Genomic DNA, 14385 nt, shown 5'->3' on the forward strand with positions numbered 1-14385 from the left:
AAAAATAAAAAACAAAAATTTAAAAATTAAAAAAAATTTTTTTTCTAAAATTTGCAGTAATGAAAGTCATTCGCTTCCTCTATTGTTATGATCCAGTCCTGATTTTTAGGCAGGTTTTGCTTTGTTTTTATTACACTAGAGTCAATTTGTGGATTAGCTTCTGGGGGCAGTGTTTCTAGGTTGACTTCCCAGACTCTAGAGTAGGGGTGTCGAACTCAATCAGAGAAGGGGCCAAAATCTAAAATCCAGCCTAAATCGCGGGCCGAATGGTTTACTGAACAGTCATAAACTGTCATTGTGATGGAAACACAGCGGAGTGCAGTGATGACAGCACGGTGCGGGCCACATTGCAAGGCCTGGCGGGACGGATTTGGCCCGCGGGCCTTGTGTTGAACACATGTGCTCTAGAGCCTCTCCAGTTTTCTTTTTGTTTTGTTTTGTCGTCGTCCCCCCCCCCTGCCCCCCCTCCCCCTCGTCCTCTCTGAAGCAGGAACTACGGAGCGGGGGAGGGGGCAGGTCCGAGCAACTGCAATCTCTGGCAACTCTCCGATATTCCTCCGAGGCAGATCCAAATGTGTTGCTCTTTAGATATCTCCCCTGTTAGGAGCCCTGTCCACTTCCATGGGTGACAACCGCACAACAGCTGGGGCTTCTACTTGTAATCACCGCCCCTGTCCTCCAGCTTCCGCGCACCCCATGCGCGCAGGCTTTTTCTTCACTGCAAGCACTCTCCACTCTCTCCCCACTAAATTTGACCTTTTCGCCAAGCAGTGGGGTACTCCAGTGCAGCCAGGTGTTCGCGTCGCCTGGGATCCACGTTCTGGGGGTCACAGATGCTTGGTGGTCGCTGTGGCTGTGGATATTCAGGTCTCTGACACGATCCTATCTTCCTCTCAAGATGGCGAGGTTTCCTGTCCAAGCCGGTAGGTAGCTCCGGGCAGGGATGTAGCCCGCGTGGGTGCTTCCCTGTGAGGGGTACCTCTGTCAGCGGCCCCCCAGCAGTTTCTTCTGGTGTTCGCTGTCTCCCAGCTTGCTAATAAACACTCACAGCACAAGACCCTCAGTTGCTCTCTCTTTCTGCTTGGGGAGAGGGCTCAGAATCCGCCCATCTATTCTTCCGCCATCTTACTTCCTCCTCAAAACCTACACATTTTTAATGTAAAATTGTGCATACATGCACATGTGTGTTTTTCCAAGGAAGAGAGTGCAGATATCTATCTCATCAATAGTTTCCAAAAGGCATTCTCTCTGTCTGTTTCTCTCTGTCTCTCTCTCATGCACATACACATACACCATACTCAAAACATGAATACTTATGCTAACTGAAATAAGCCAGTCAGTGAAAGATAAATATCACATGATCTCACTCATTTATAGAATATAATTAACAACATAAACTGATGAACAAAAACAGATCCAGAGATAGAGAAACATTGATCAGAATATTAAACTTCAGAGGGAAGGTAGGGGAGGGTGGGGGTAAGGAGGAGAGATCAACCAAAGGACTTGTGTGCATGCATATAAGCCTAACCAATGGACACAGACAACTGGAGGGGGAGGGGGCGAGGGTTGAGGACATGAGTTGGGGGGGAATGGGGGATAACAGGTGGATAAGGACACATATGTAACATTTTAATCAATAAAGAAATTTAAAAAAACCATAAATACTTCTGTAGTTATAAGCTTTTAAAATGCAGAGTTGAAGGAACTCTCAGACTGTTGCAGAAGACCAAAGAAAACCAAGCGATGCTTCAAAGAAGAGGAGGGATGCTGTTTAATACACCGGCAGACTGAGGGAACAGCCTTCCAAATCTGAGTGAAGGAACATGCAAGGGGCTTTCCTTTGTATCTCCCTGTGGCCTTTGTCCCACAAATATGGATTATGCTTCCTGTCCTTTTCGCAGACCTTGCAAGAAGGACTTAGGTGTTGGGGGTCTCCAGACCATATCTGATGGTCTGGCCTGGCGCCAGCATTAACAACCCTTCCTCCGGGGCAGTGCACTGTTCACAGTAACAGGTCCTGCAAGACCAGTATCTGGGAAGGAGGTAGGGACTTAATTATAGGTTATCAAGAACGTTCACTGAGCTTGCTGGCATGGATTCAGATCACTAGCCTCAAATATCAGGTTTACATTGGAATTAGTCCTTTTTAGCCTTCTCAAGACATTTAATGCAGCAGTACCCAAACATGGGCAATCCCTGCCCATGAGTGAAAGCTATTTCATTCATCTGACGTCTCCAGCTATTACATTTCTGATGGCTCCATATTGGGTGATAGGGTTTCCAGGGTGCACAGACTATAATATTTTCATACCTAGCAGCCTCTGCACAAATACATGTAAACTGTTGACTCTGAAAATGTTTAAGGGGTAGAGCTGTATGGTCCCACAGGACCCCTCATTAAAAAAAAAAAAAAAATATATATATATATATATATATATATATATATATATATATATATGTAGCTGAGACTGGTTTGGCTCAGTGGATGGAGTGTCGGCCTACGGACTGAAGGGTCCCGGGTTTGATTCCAGTCAAGGACATGTGCCTTGGTTGCAGGCGCATCCCCGGTGGGAGGTATCCAGGAGGCAGCTGTTCAATGTTTCTAACTCTCTATCCCTCTCCCTTCCTCTCTGTAAAAAATCAATTATATATATATATGTTTTTATGATTTCAGAGAGGAAAGGAGAGGAATAGAGAGATAGAAACATCAATGATGAGAAAGAATCATTGACTGGCTGGCTGCTTTCTGCATGCCCCCTACTGGGGATCGAGCCTGAAACCTGGGCATGTGTCCTGATTGGGAATCATGACTTCCTGGTTCATAGATTCAGCTCAGCCTCCGAGCCACACTGGCCAGGCCCATCTTTGATTTTCAGAGCCACAGTGCCCCCAGCTGCCTGGGAGTTTTCTAGGTAACTCTTTCATGTGTAATTGTGTGTGGAGTTATAAAAACTCAGCCCGTTAGCATGCATTTAAAAGTAAGTATGCAATCTTGTAGCAGAACTCTGATTCATGAATTAGGCCGGAACGTGTGCTTCTCCCTGTGTAGACCAAATTTACTTTCTTACAAGGCTATTTTAAAAAAAGACTTTCTGTTTGCTAGTTTGAGGAAGTGACAACTATTTCTAATAGGAGAAATTTTTTATTTTTATTTTTTGCCTGATATGGTGCTCCTACAGAGAAGGATAAATAAGAATGTGCTATTTTAGGGAAATAACGAGTATGGGTATTTCCTCAATTGATTGATTTTTATGTTCTTCCTTTACTCAGCCAGTTAGTTATGTCAGAGTGCTTCAAGTTTATTATGATTTTATTTGTCCTGTAATTAAGTTGACAGAAAGAATACAAGAGATGGGTTTAATTTTAAAAGATACCATATGTAAAAGGGGGAATATAACTGATTTGTTTTTCATTAACTAACAAGAATAAATGATCCTTTTATTGATTTTTGAAATGTTTTTCTTTCCTTTATGTGCAGTATAATGATTAAGAACTATGTGTCCAGAGTTCATAAACAGTATGCAGATGACTGAAGAAAGTAGAAGAGATCAGATTTTTTAAATGTTTTTATTGATTTTAAAGAAAGTAAGGAAGGAAGAAGAAGGGAGAAAGAAAAACATCAATGAGAGAACCATAGATAGGCTGCCTCCTGCAGGCCCCTACTGAGGATTCAGCCCACAACCTGCCCCTCTGCCCTGACTGGGAATTGAACTGGTGACCTCTTGGTGCATGGATTGATGCTCAGCCAACTGAGCCTCACCAGCCAGGGTCTGAGATCACATTTCAAATCTCAATTTTGCCTTTAACCCTCTGTGTGGCCTTAAGAAAATGTTGTCTTCACTCTAATATTCACTTTCTGTTGTCTGCAAATAGAGTTTTTGTGAGAATTTCATAAATAAATGGGAATGAATTACAACCATTTGTTAGTTATGTTCATTCTACATCATTTTCTGCATCCATCTGTTACCAGTATGCAGATGATGGATACATTTTAAAATGAGATACGAATCTATGGTGTTAGAAGTCAAGAGAGTGGTGATGAATGCTGTGACTGGAAGGGGTCTTGATGGGACTCCTGGTTCTGATGACCTTCAATCTATGAATCTAGGTTTTGGCTACAGATGTGTGTTTACTTTATGTGAATTTATCAACTGTGTGCCTCTGATTTGCACACTTCTCAGTGTGCATATTATATTATAATGATGTTTACAATAAATAGCAATAAAAGAAAAAGAAAAAAGGGAGATGTGACTATTATGTACATTTTTATTCAAAGTGTCTTTGTAAATGTAAGTTCCTCTCTGAGAAATTCTAATTCTGAAAGAAAAGCAAATCCTAAAGATATTTAATATGAGAAACAGAATTGGCTGCAGATGAATCTTTGAGTATATGAATCTCAGAATATCTTTTGATGTGTATTGAATAAATATGAAATTGAACAATTGCAGGATAAAGAAATATAAAAATGCACATTGTGAAAAATTGGTTTTATAAGTTCTGAGAAAATGCACAGCAAAGATGCAAAAGAGGAACATAGATGAAATTATGTCTAGAGAATGTTTTTACACAGCTTTTTGAAGCAAAGTAGGAACTGAGAAAGAATGACACAAGGAACTTTTTAATAGGGAGAATGCATGTAAATATGAAGGTGGGAACCACAGAATGTTCACAGAAAGGCAAATGGTTTATTAGACTTGATAGGGTGGGGCGGGTGTTGCAAAGAAATGATGAATATAGAGCAGTTTGCAAAATGCCTTAAGTGTTAGGAAAATGTGATAGCTCCTTTTGTTTCTAGGCAAAGTGTAAACGTTCTTATTACTGTGCAATGTCAGCACAACCTGACCTTGTATTTCACACATCACCTCGCTGTTTGACACACAATTCAAAATAATAGACATTTAAATGCCACTCTGTATCATGGTCTACAAAGTTTCCAAGATGGAATTGGTATTTGGCATAATCTGAAGGATTCCCCAAATAAGATTCACCAAATTAATGTAGTAAAGCCAATGTTCTGTACGTGCAACTTCCAGGGTGAACCCCAAATTAAGTAATTCTCTGGAAATGGTAATGTTTTAGCACCTGGATCTTCCTAAGGACAACGAGTAAAATAACTGTAAATGCAAATGTGGGCCAGTATTTAAAGAGTTTTGTTTGGTAACTAACCTCCCGCAGCCATAGCTGTAGTTAACTTGTGGCTCTCCATAATGTTCTTAAACACTGCCACCTACTGGAACTTCTTTGGAATGCTTTGCACAATGTACAAGTAGAACTCCCTTTTAAAAAAAAATTATGTATTGTTACTCTTAATTTGAAAATTGTTGATGTTTTTCTTCTCTACCCAGAGTTGCTAAGAGGCTGAGTTTTGGACTGAGTCAGATCTAATTCAATCAGATTTGGCCACTAGGTGATTTTATAGTTTAGGTGAATTTCTCAATTTTTCTAAATCTCAATTCACTCATCTATAAATTGGAACATTATGAACATCTGAGAACATTATGAACATCTGAGAACATTATGAACATGTAAATGCTCGTGTATAGTGTGAATTTAATAAATTATAGTTATTTATAGAAACTGTGATAATGACTTGGAGGTTTCAATGAGCTATATTAAGGAATGCACTTGGGATCCTACTTCAGGTTCCTTAGATTGTTGGTATTTTTTAATAGCTTCTGAAAAGGAATTTTTGGACTAGAACCCAGATTCTTTGTCCGCTAGAATAAAGAATGAGTCCACGGGCAGAAAGTGGTATAGCAAAAGTGGAGATTTACTGAAGAACAAGTACAGACTACATGGGGAGTGGGAAAGAGTCCCACAGAATGGACTCCAACGTGGGGAGGGGGGAAAAAAATCTCACTAAGTTCCTTTTCCCTATGGCTTATAAAGGCTGCAGATCCTGGTGCCTTGATTTACCCTCTGATTGGTCACTCTTCCCTTGATTGGTTCCTATAGTAACTCCTGGACATGTGAGGTTCTCTCCCCCCCTCCCTTTCCTTATTGTTTTCCTATTTCCTTTGGGCTTTTTTCTTCTCCTGGATGGAGGGCTTCCTTCTCTTGTTCCCAAGCTCCCTCATTCTATGGAAGTGTACCTGTTGCAGCCCCCCTATTCTATGGAAATATACCTTCTGCTGCTCTGCAGCACTGTGCTTTCTCCATGGTTCCCTTAATTTCCAAAATTTCTAAAATTTCCTAAACCTATCTTACCCCTAAAATTCCTGTTTCACTTCTGCGAGGCCAACATGCAGCCATAAAAGGGAACATTGATGGGGGATCACAGGGAGAAAACATTGAAGAGACAGCTATGGAGCAGTTATCTACTGAGTGGCCAGATTATTATGATCTCTGAATGCATAATAATCTGACCACTCAGTGTATGCCCTACATAATAAAAGGCTAATATGCAAATTGTCCCCTTGACCAGGAGTTCGACCAGCAGTCAGGCCAGCCAACCACCCATCCCATGTCCCCTTCCCCTGGCCAGGCTGGCCAGGCCTCACCCACGTACAGATTCATGCACAGGACCTCTAACCTCTAATATATAGAGAGCTGCGTGTTTGAGGAGTTAGGTTTTTTCATTGCAGTAAATCACAAATTCTGCAGAGGAGAAAGTTCTGGCTTCTGGAGAACTTTGTTTCGTATCCTTTGCTCTGTGTACTAACCTCCTGTGGACTCTGCCTGGACTCTGCCAACTGTAAAATGTGGTTCATAGGGGCTCGAGGGCAGGGGTTTCTGGAGAGGTGAGCCTAGGCGAGTGTGTTGCCTCTCAATGAATATCTCTGGCTTACCGACTCCCTAAGAGAGAAGGAAGAGAGATTCTCTGTCCTCAGAGACCACCCCAGGTTTGTTCAATATCACATTCCCTTTGTCTAGCACAGGGCTCGGCAAACAGTATATGTTCAAAGAGCATGCTTTTGGGGGATAAATGAGATTAACGATGTATGGTGTTAACACCTGCTTTTTAAAAAACAGCACAGTGGCTGCCATCATTGATTTCTAAATCCACAAATCTCTCCCTCCCACCCCTAAAATTTGCAGAAACTCTGCCTTTTACTTTAAAAAGTTATTCTTCACCGAAACCTGTTTGGCTCAGTGGATAGAGCATCAGCCTGCAAAGTGAAAGGTCCCAGGTTCAATTCTGGTCAAAGGCATGTATCTTGGTTGCAGGCACATCCTCAGTAGGGGTTGTGCAAGAGGCAGCTGATCCATGATTCTCTCTCATCGATGTTTCTGACTCTCTACTGCTCTTTCTTCCTCTCTGTAAAAAATCAATAAAATATATTAAAAAAATAAAAAAGTTATTCTTCAATTACACTTGACATAAAAAGTGATATTAGTTTCAGTGGTACACCACAGTGATTAGACATTATGTGACTTACTAAATCATCATCCCGATAAATCTAGTACCGACCTGGCACACATAGTTATCACAATATTATTAACCATATTCTCTAGGTTGCATTTTACATCCCCAGAATCCTCCAATCTCTTCACGGTAAGGTTCTGTGGCCTGATTGTGGCAGGGAAGATGAGCTGCTTGCTCATCACTTTTCTGGGAGTGCTCTCCCCGGCCATGGCAGGTACATTTTTCCCTTTCCATTCAGCCAGAGATCACACATGGCTCTATTCTTGGGTTTTGAAACTGTCAGCTCTTTGCAAGGTGTTGCAAAGCTGCTGCAAGATTGCATAACTATCTGCCTTCATCTACCTTCTGTCGCCATGTGCCCTTTGCCTTATCCTTGTTTATTTTACACCGGGTCTGTACTACTGACTCTGGACACAACAGCATTGATTTCTGTGTTTTTATAAAGGAATCCTTGGGACAAACATAAGGTGACCAGATTTTAACTTTGGTAAAGCGGGACACCATTGAGAGGTGGGGGTGGGGGTTCTTGATTAAAAATTTGGTCTATATGGAGCAACAAAAATTTTCATAGAACGCAAAAATAGTATTGTAATATATTTTTTTTAAAAATTTTAACATAAGTACAATTTACAAATATAATAAATAAAAAATTATGTATAGTATTATTTTATTCTTTGGCATATATCTCATTTGAGTGAATTCTAACAAATGATCAACAATGTGAACTTTGATAAGCAGTTCTCGATAATCAGTTCTCAACAATTATTTGTTATTATTAAAGTTTAACATTATAAAATTAACAAAAAATAATATAAAATTCATATCCTGGCGAAATAGCCACATGGTCGCCGTACATTCCCTTCCCGTTCTCCCACTGTTCCCTAGTTTGTCTGTGCATTCTTTGCAAAAATCGGGACTTTTTAAAAATGCTGCGGGAGGCGGGACAAATTGTTAAAAATAGGGACTGTCCCGCCAAAAGTGGGACATCTAGTCGCCTTAGACTAGGGGTGTCGAACTCAATCAGAGAAGGGGCCAAAATCTAAAATCCAGCCTAAATCGCAGGCCGAATGGTTTACTGAACAGTCATAAACTACTGTCATTGTGATGGAAACGCAGCGGAGTGCAGTGATGACAGCGTGGTTCGGGCCACATTGCAAGGCCTGGCGGGACGGATTTGGCCCGGGGCCTTGTGCCTTAGACAAATAACATCCCAGATTTGCAGCTGTTAATCTCTCCATTCTCATTTTTGTGTGTGTCCTTTTCTACCTGATTTAAGCATTTTTACTTCTTCACCCTTAAGCATCTCGGCTATCCCACCTTTTAGCCCTTGTTTCAGAACCAGGCTCCCCTTGCAGTCAGATCAGATGCCTTGCAATGAAAAGCAGTGTCCTTAGAAAATCTCCGAAATTCTGTTGCTAGCATTAGATTCCATTCCTGTTTCCACATCAGATTTCATGAGGAAGAGCTGTTCTTCCTCCACCATTCTGATGCACCTTAGATTTAGAGCACGTGTGTCAAACACAAGGCCCGCGGGCCAAATCCGTCCCGCCAGGCCTTGCAATGTGGCCCGCACCGCGCTGTCATCACTGCACTCCGCTGCGTTTCCATCACAATGACAGTTTATGACTGTTCAGTAAACCATTCGGCCCGCGATTTAGGCTGGATTTTAGATTTTGGCCTCTTCTCTGATTGAGTTCGACACCCCTAATTTAGAGGCATCGCATAGGACCTACACACCTGGGGCTCGTTAATGGCGGTGTCTGGGCCACTCAGGGGATGCAAACACAGGTCAGAGTGGGACTAAGGGGATTTTCTCTGTTAAAATCCAACTTGGTGGTCAACTGTAGATTAGGATGGCCTTGGAATGCAAGGTACCCACTGGATATAGTGCATGTAACAAGCAAAGAATTCTAGAATGAATAGAAAAAGGACGAATAGAAAATCATTGCTGCCTTTAGCTTCTTATGTCTATGTTTAACGTCTTTTATAATTTTTGATTAATTTAGAGAATTGTATAACTATTTATTATATACTCATCATCAGTTTTAATTACCAATTTGTGCTTAAACCATTTTCCTTTATGTCCTTACTTTCCTACAATGCACCAAAAAATTTTATAACACTATCCAGACACAGTGTTATTTATAAACTAGAGGCCCTTTGCATGAAGAGATTCGTGCAATAGGCCTTTCTTCCCCTGGCATTCCATCACCAGTTTTCTTCTGGCATCAGGGACCCAGGCCTTCACTACTGCCAGAGTCTGCCATCTTCATTTTTGCTGAGGCCGGAATGCCGCTCCTGTAGCTACCTTCACCCCCCATGCTCCCTCTCACAGCAGGCGTCCTGTCCTGCCTGGCCACTCTGTGCCTGGAGCAGCGAGGTGGCTGCCATCTTTGTCCTTCTAATTTGCATATTACCTCCTGATTGGCTGGTGGGCATAACAGAGGCATGGTTAATTTACACATCTTTCTATTATTAAGTAAGATACTTCTGTATCATTGAAAGATGGAAACTTTTTTTTTTTTTAAATAGAATTGAATATTCCACAATCTTTTTTTTTTTTTTTAAATATATTTTATTGAGTTTTTACAGAGAGGAAGAGAGAGGGATAGTTAGAAACATTGATGAGAGAGAATCACTGATCAGCTGCCTCCTGCACACCCCCCTCTGGGGATGTGCCCACAACCAAGGTAAATGCCTTTGACTGGAATTGAACCCAGGACCTTTCAGTCCACAGGACGACACTCTATCCACTGAGCCAAACAGGTTTTGGTGGAAACTCTTCTTGACACAATCACAATACCATCATTACACCTAAAATATAATAATTATTTCTTAATATTATTAACTATCTTGTTGATGTCAAACTTTCCCCATTGTCTCAATTTTGTTTTCATTTATTATTACTATTATTAAAGGCCCGATGCATGAAATTCATGCACTGGTGGGGGGCATCTCTCAGCCTGGCCTGTGCCCTCTTGCAGTCCAGGAGCCCTCGGGGGATGTCCAACTGACGGCTGCACTCTCCTGGCTTCTGGCTGAGCAGCGTTTCTCCTGTGGGAGCACACTGACAACAAGGGGGAAGCTTCTGCATTGAGTGTCTGCCCCCTGGTGGTCAGTGTGCATCATAACGACTGGTCATTCTGCTGTTTGGTTGATTTGCATATTATTATATAACATTATTATTACTAATTCTCACCCAAGGATATTTTCCATTGATTTTAGAGAGAGTGAAAGAGAGAGGGAATGACATAGAGAAACATCAATGTGAGATAAACACATGGATTGGTTGTCTCCCACATGTGCCCTGACCAGGGCCTGGGCTGGGAAGGAGCCTGAAACTGAGGTACATGCCCTCAACTAGAATTACCTGGGACCCTTTGGTCTACAGGCCAAGGCTCTATCCACTGAGCTAAACCAGCTAGAGGTCAAGTTTTTTTTTTTTCTTTTTTTTTCTTTCCCATTTTGAATCAGGTCCTAAATAAGAACCTTATACTGAAATTGGCTCTTGTGCCTCTCAATTCATTTTTAGTCTCCAGGGCGTCTCTCTGTCACCCTTTTCCCACTCTTGTAATTTATTTGTTGAAAAAACTGGATTTTGCTGATTGCATCTCTGTGGCATAATTTTATATAGTTCTATAATTTTAGCAAATTGGTAGACAGATTTAGAATCTTGATGAGATTTGGGTTTAATTATTTTGGGCAAGAGTACTTGACAGATTTTGTACACTTACTTCAAGAGTGCACAAAATCATTGAACCAGCATTTTTCTCTCATGTTTTTCTTTGTCCTTATATCATAGGGCATTAAAGATTGCAGAAAGATTACTGTGTTTCAGTTTCTTGTACATAGTCATATAACTAATATATAAATATTTTATGTATGTGTATAAAATATTTAAATGAGATTGTTCATATTATTCCCAACACAAATTTATAAAATAAACTATATTGAAAGAAGACTAGCTTTTTTCCCTGTTCCATCTACACTATATTCCCTCTGAGTCTATTGGTAAATATTTAAAATTCTTTGTGATTTATCCTTCTGTTGGTGTTTTAATATAAGCATATATATATGTGTGTATATATATGTATATATGTATGTGTGTGTATTAATATATATTCATGCACACACATATAGTATATACAATATGTATATCCTGCTATTTTTATAAATGACAACATACTATGCTGCATCCATTTACAGTTAGGATTCAGGATCTGAAGAAGGGGCTGCACACAAATGAAAACACTAGACAGAAACTTCCCTTTACTGGAGAAGCTCTCCAAAATCCTGATCCTGTCAGTTTTTATTCAATTTTAGATACACATCTTGCCCTCAGTTAAGCACAGCAAACCGATAACAGGCAGACTATCCCAAAGGTCAGGAAAAGATCAGTAAAGATTTACTTTGAGATTATTAGGTCAGGAAATTGCTTCAAGCCACCACTATCTCAGCAAAACAATCGATGGATAGCTTTTAGCCTGGCTAAAGCTCAAGGTTCATTAGCCTCCCGAGATCCTTGTTGCACTTTAATGATAGTATTGACAATGGATGGCTCCATGCACCTCCCCCTTTTTGTTTTCTTAATAAATCTTGAAAAGTGTATGCAGTCTGTAGGGCTTGAATCCTTTTAAGACTCTTCATTTTGCATCTGCAGACTGGAAATCAACATGTAAGAACAAGAATGAGACAGGCAGCTGAAACCAGTTTGGCTCAGTGGATAGAGCGTCAGCCTGTGGACTGAAAGGTCCCAGGTTCGATTCCGGTCAAGGGCATGTACTGTGGTTGTGGGCACATCCCCGGTGGGGGGTGTGCAAGAGGCAGCTGATCGGTGTTTCTAACTCTCTATCCCTCTCTCTTCCTCTCTGTAAAAAATTAATAAAATATATTAAAAAAAAAAAAAGAATGAGACAAGCAATGTTATGCTAAGAGGCAAATGTAAGAAGAACCAATGAAAGGGATTAAATTCTTTCATGTCCTTTTTAAATTGCTGCAAAGCATCTAAGGAATTAGTTTGTAAGTTTCTTTGGGATAATTGTACAATATACTGTTGTAATTCTAAAATATCAAGGGTTGTGTTACCTTTACCCCAAGCATCAAGAAGGTGATTTTGTACTGATTCCCAAGGGTGTAAGGAACTACTACAGGGAATGGGGGTAACACAAATCTGGGAAAAATTATAACGACACTATAAGGATAGTCTTTGCTCTAAGCTGTGGGTTTTATCACCTACCCATAAAACTGTAGATTTTAGTGCCAATAATTCTATCTCAAATTGGCTATCAATTCTTTTTTGTATAGACAGTGTCTTAGTTACATTTTCCTTAACTTGTTGTACAAACTGAGAAGTTTGAGCAGTTTGTACTATGGATGACGGAGCAATTCCCACAGAAGTAAGTCACAATACAGGAGCAAAGAGTCCTGCAATTAATATTCCAAGAAATCTTTTTTGTCGTTTTAAGATTTTTACCAGGTATATAACAGTTGGTAGGTTTGATGGGATTCTCAAGGCTCGGTTAGGTTAGGAGGAACCCAATCAAAAGCAGACTGTTTAAAACCACGAGAAAATCTTTTTGCTATGTAGAATTAATACAATGGGATAGTGTGCAACTTGTGTATGACACCTCATGCAAATGGCTTGTTGCATGAAGGCGCATCTGGACGGGCAGAGCCACGTCTCAGAGAAGCAATGGAGCTAGTCAACCGGTTTGAAGACCCTGAGTCAATTTATTTTCGAGGTAAAACAAAATCTGCCATGAAGGTAGGCGGGCAAAGCCGGACACATGGAAAATGATGGTACTTTGGAATCTAAGCCACAGGCGGGAAGGTATAAGGCGGGTTGTTGTCCACACAAGGCCCTCTGCCCAAGGCAGGGGGACTCCGTCAAATGTACCAGCCGGGAGGGGGCCACGGACAAAGAGAAAGAGTGTCCAGAAGCACAGGTGCACATGAAAGAAACCTGTCCCCTGGGGGTTAAGGTGGGGTTTTGGCAAGAAGGGTAACTGTCCAAAGGAGTGGGTGCTTACCCAGAGGTCACAGGTATAGTAAAGGACTTACAGGCTGTGGGCAACCAAGGGCTCCATTTCAGGGCCTTGTGATAAGCTGGAAGTGGGTAAGTAATCAGGGAGGGGCCTCCTGATGGCCAGAAGTGCCCACCTGATCAGGGGGCGGGGCTGGTGTTGACCGGAAGTGGGCACCTCATCAGGGGCCACGGCCATGTAAGGGACTCAAGTGGCCAGGTGACCTGGAAGCACAGCCCCCTGAACATTCCAGAGTGGGGCTGAGTTCCCACCTGATGTGTGCACACCCCCACTAAGGGCTCAGCACACTTCCCCTCCCAGACTGGTTCGAGGACCCTGGGGCTGCTGGCTAGACCTGGCATCTAGGGACAGACTGGGGCCCAGGCTTGGCAGGGGTCTTGAGCTGCATTGGAGCTCTGAGTGTGCTTTTTTGCCAAACGGGTTTTCCGGGGAATGAGAGATGTGGCCATGGAGGTGGGGTGGCATCAGGAACTTTTCCCAGGCGGCACAAGGTAGCACCTCTTCTGAGAGACCCAGTGGAGCTGGTCAGCCGGTTTACGGACCCTGAATCAATTTCATTTCGAGGTAAAACAAAATCTGCCAGAGAAGGGAGGCAGGCAAAGCCGGACACATGGAAAATGATTGTACTTTGGAATCTAAGCCACAGGCGGGAGGTAAGGTGGGTTGTTGTCCACACAAGGCCCTCAGCCAAAGGCAGGGGGCCCTGTCAAATTTGCCAGCCGGGAGGGGGCCGGGGACAAAGAGAATAAGTGCGCCCAGAAGCACAGGCAAACAATAAAGAAACCTGTGCTCTGGGGGTTAAGGAGGGGTTTTGGAGAGAAGTGTGGAGCCCAACAGGGTAACTGTCCACAGGTGTGGGTGCTTCCCCAGAGGCACAGGTAAAGGATTTACAGGCTCTGGGCAACCAAGGGCTCCAGTTTTTGTTCAGCCTTTTACTGCTGTGTGTCCTCGAGGATGTCACTTTCCCCGTCT

This window comes from Pipistrellus kuhlii, unplaced genomic scaffold, assembly GCF_014108245.1.
Source record: "Pipistrellus kuhlii isolate mPipKuh1 unplaced genomic scaffold, mPipKuh1.p scaffold_m20_p_3, whole genome shotgun sequence".
NCBI classification, from domain to species: domain Eukaryota; kingdom Metazoa; phylum Chordata; class Mammalia; order Chiroptera; family Vespertilionidae; genus Pipistrellus; species Pipistrellus kuhlii.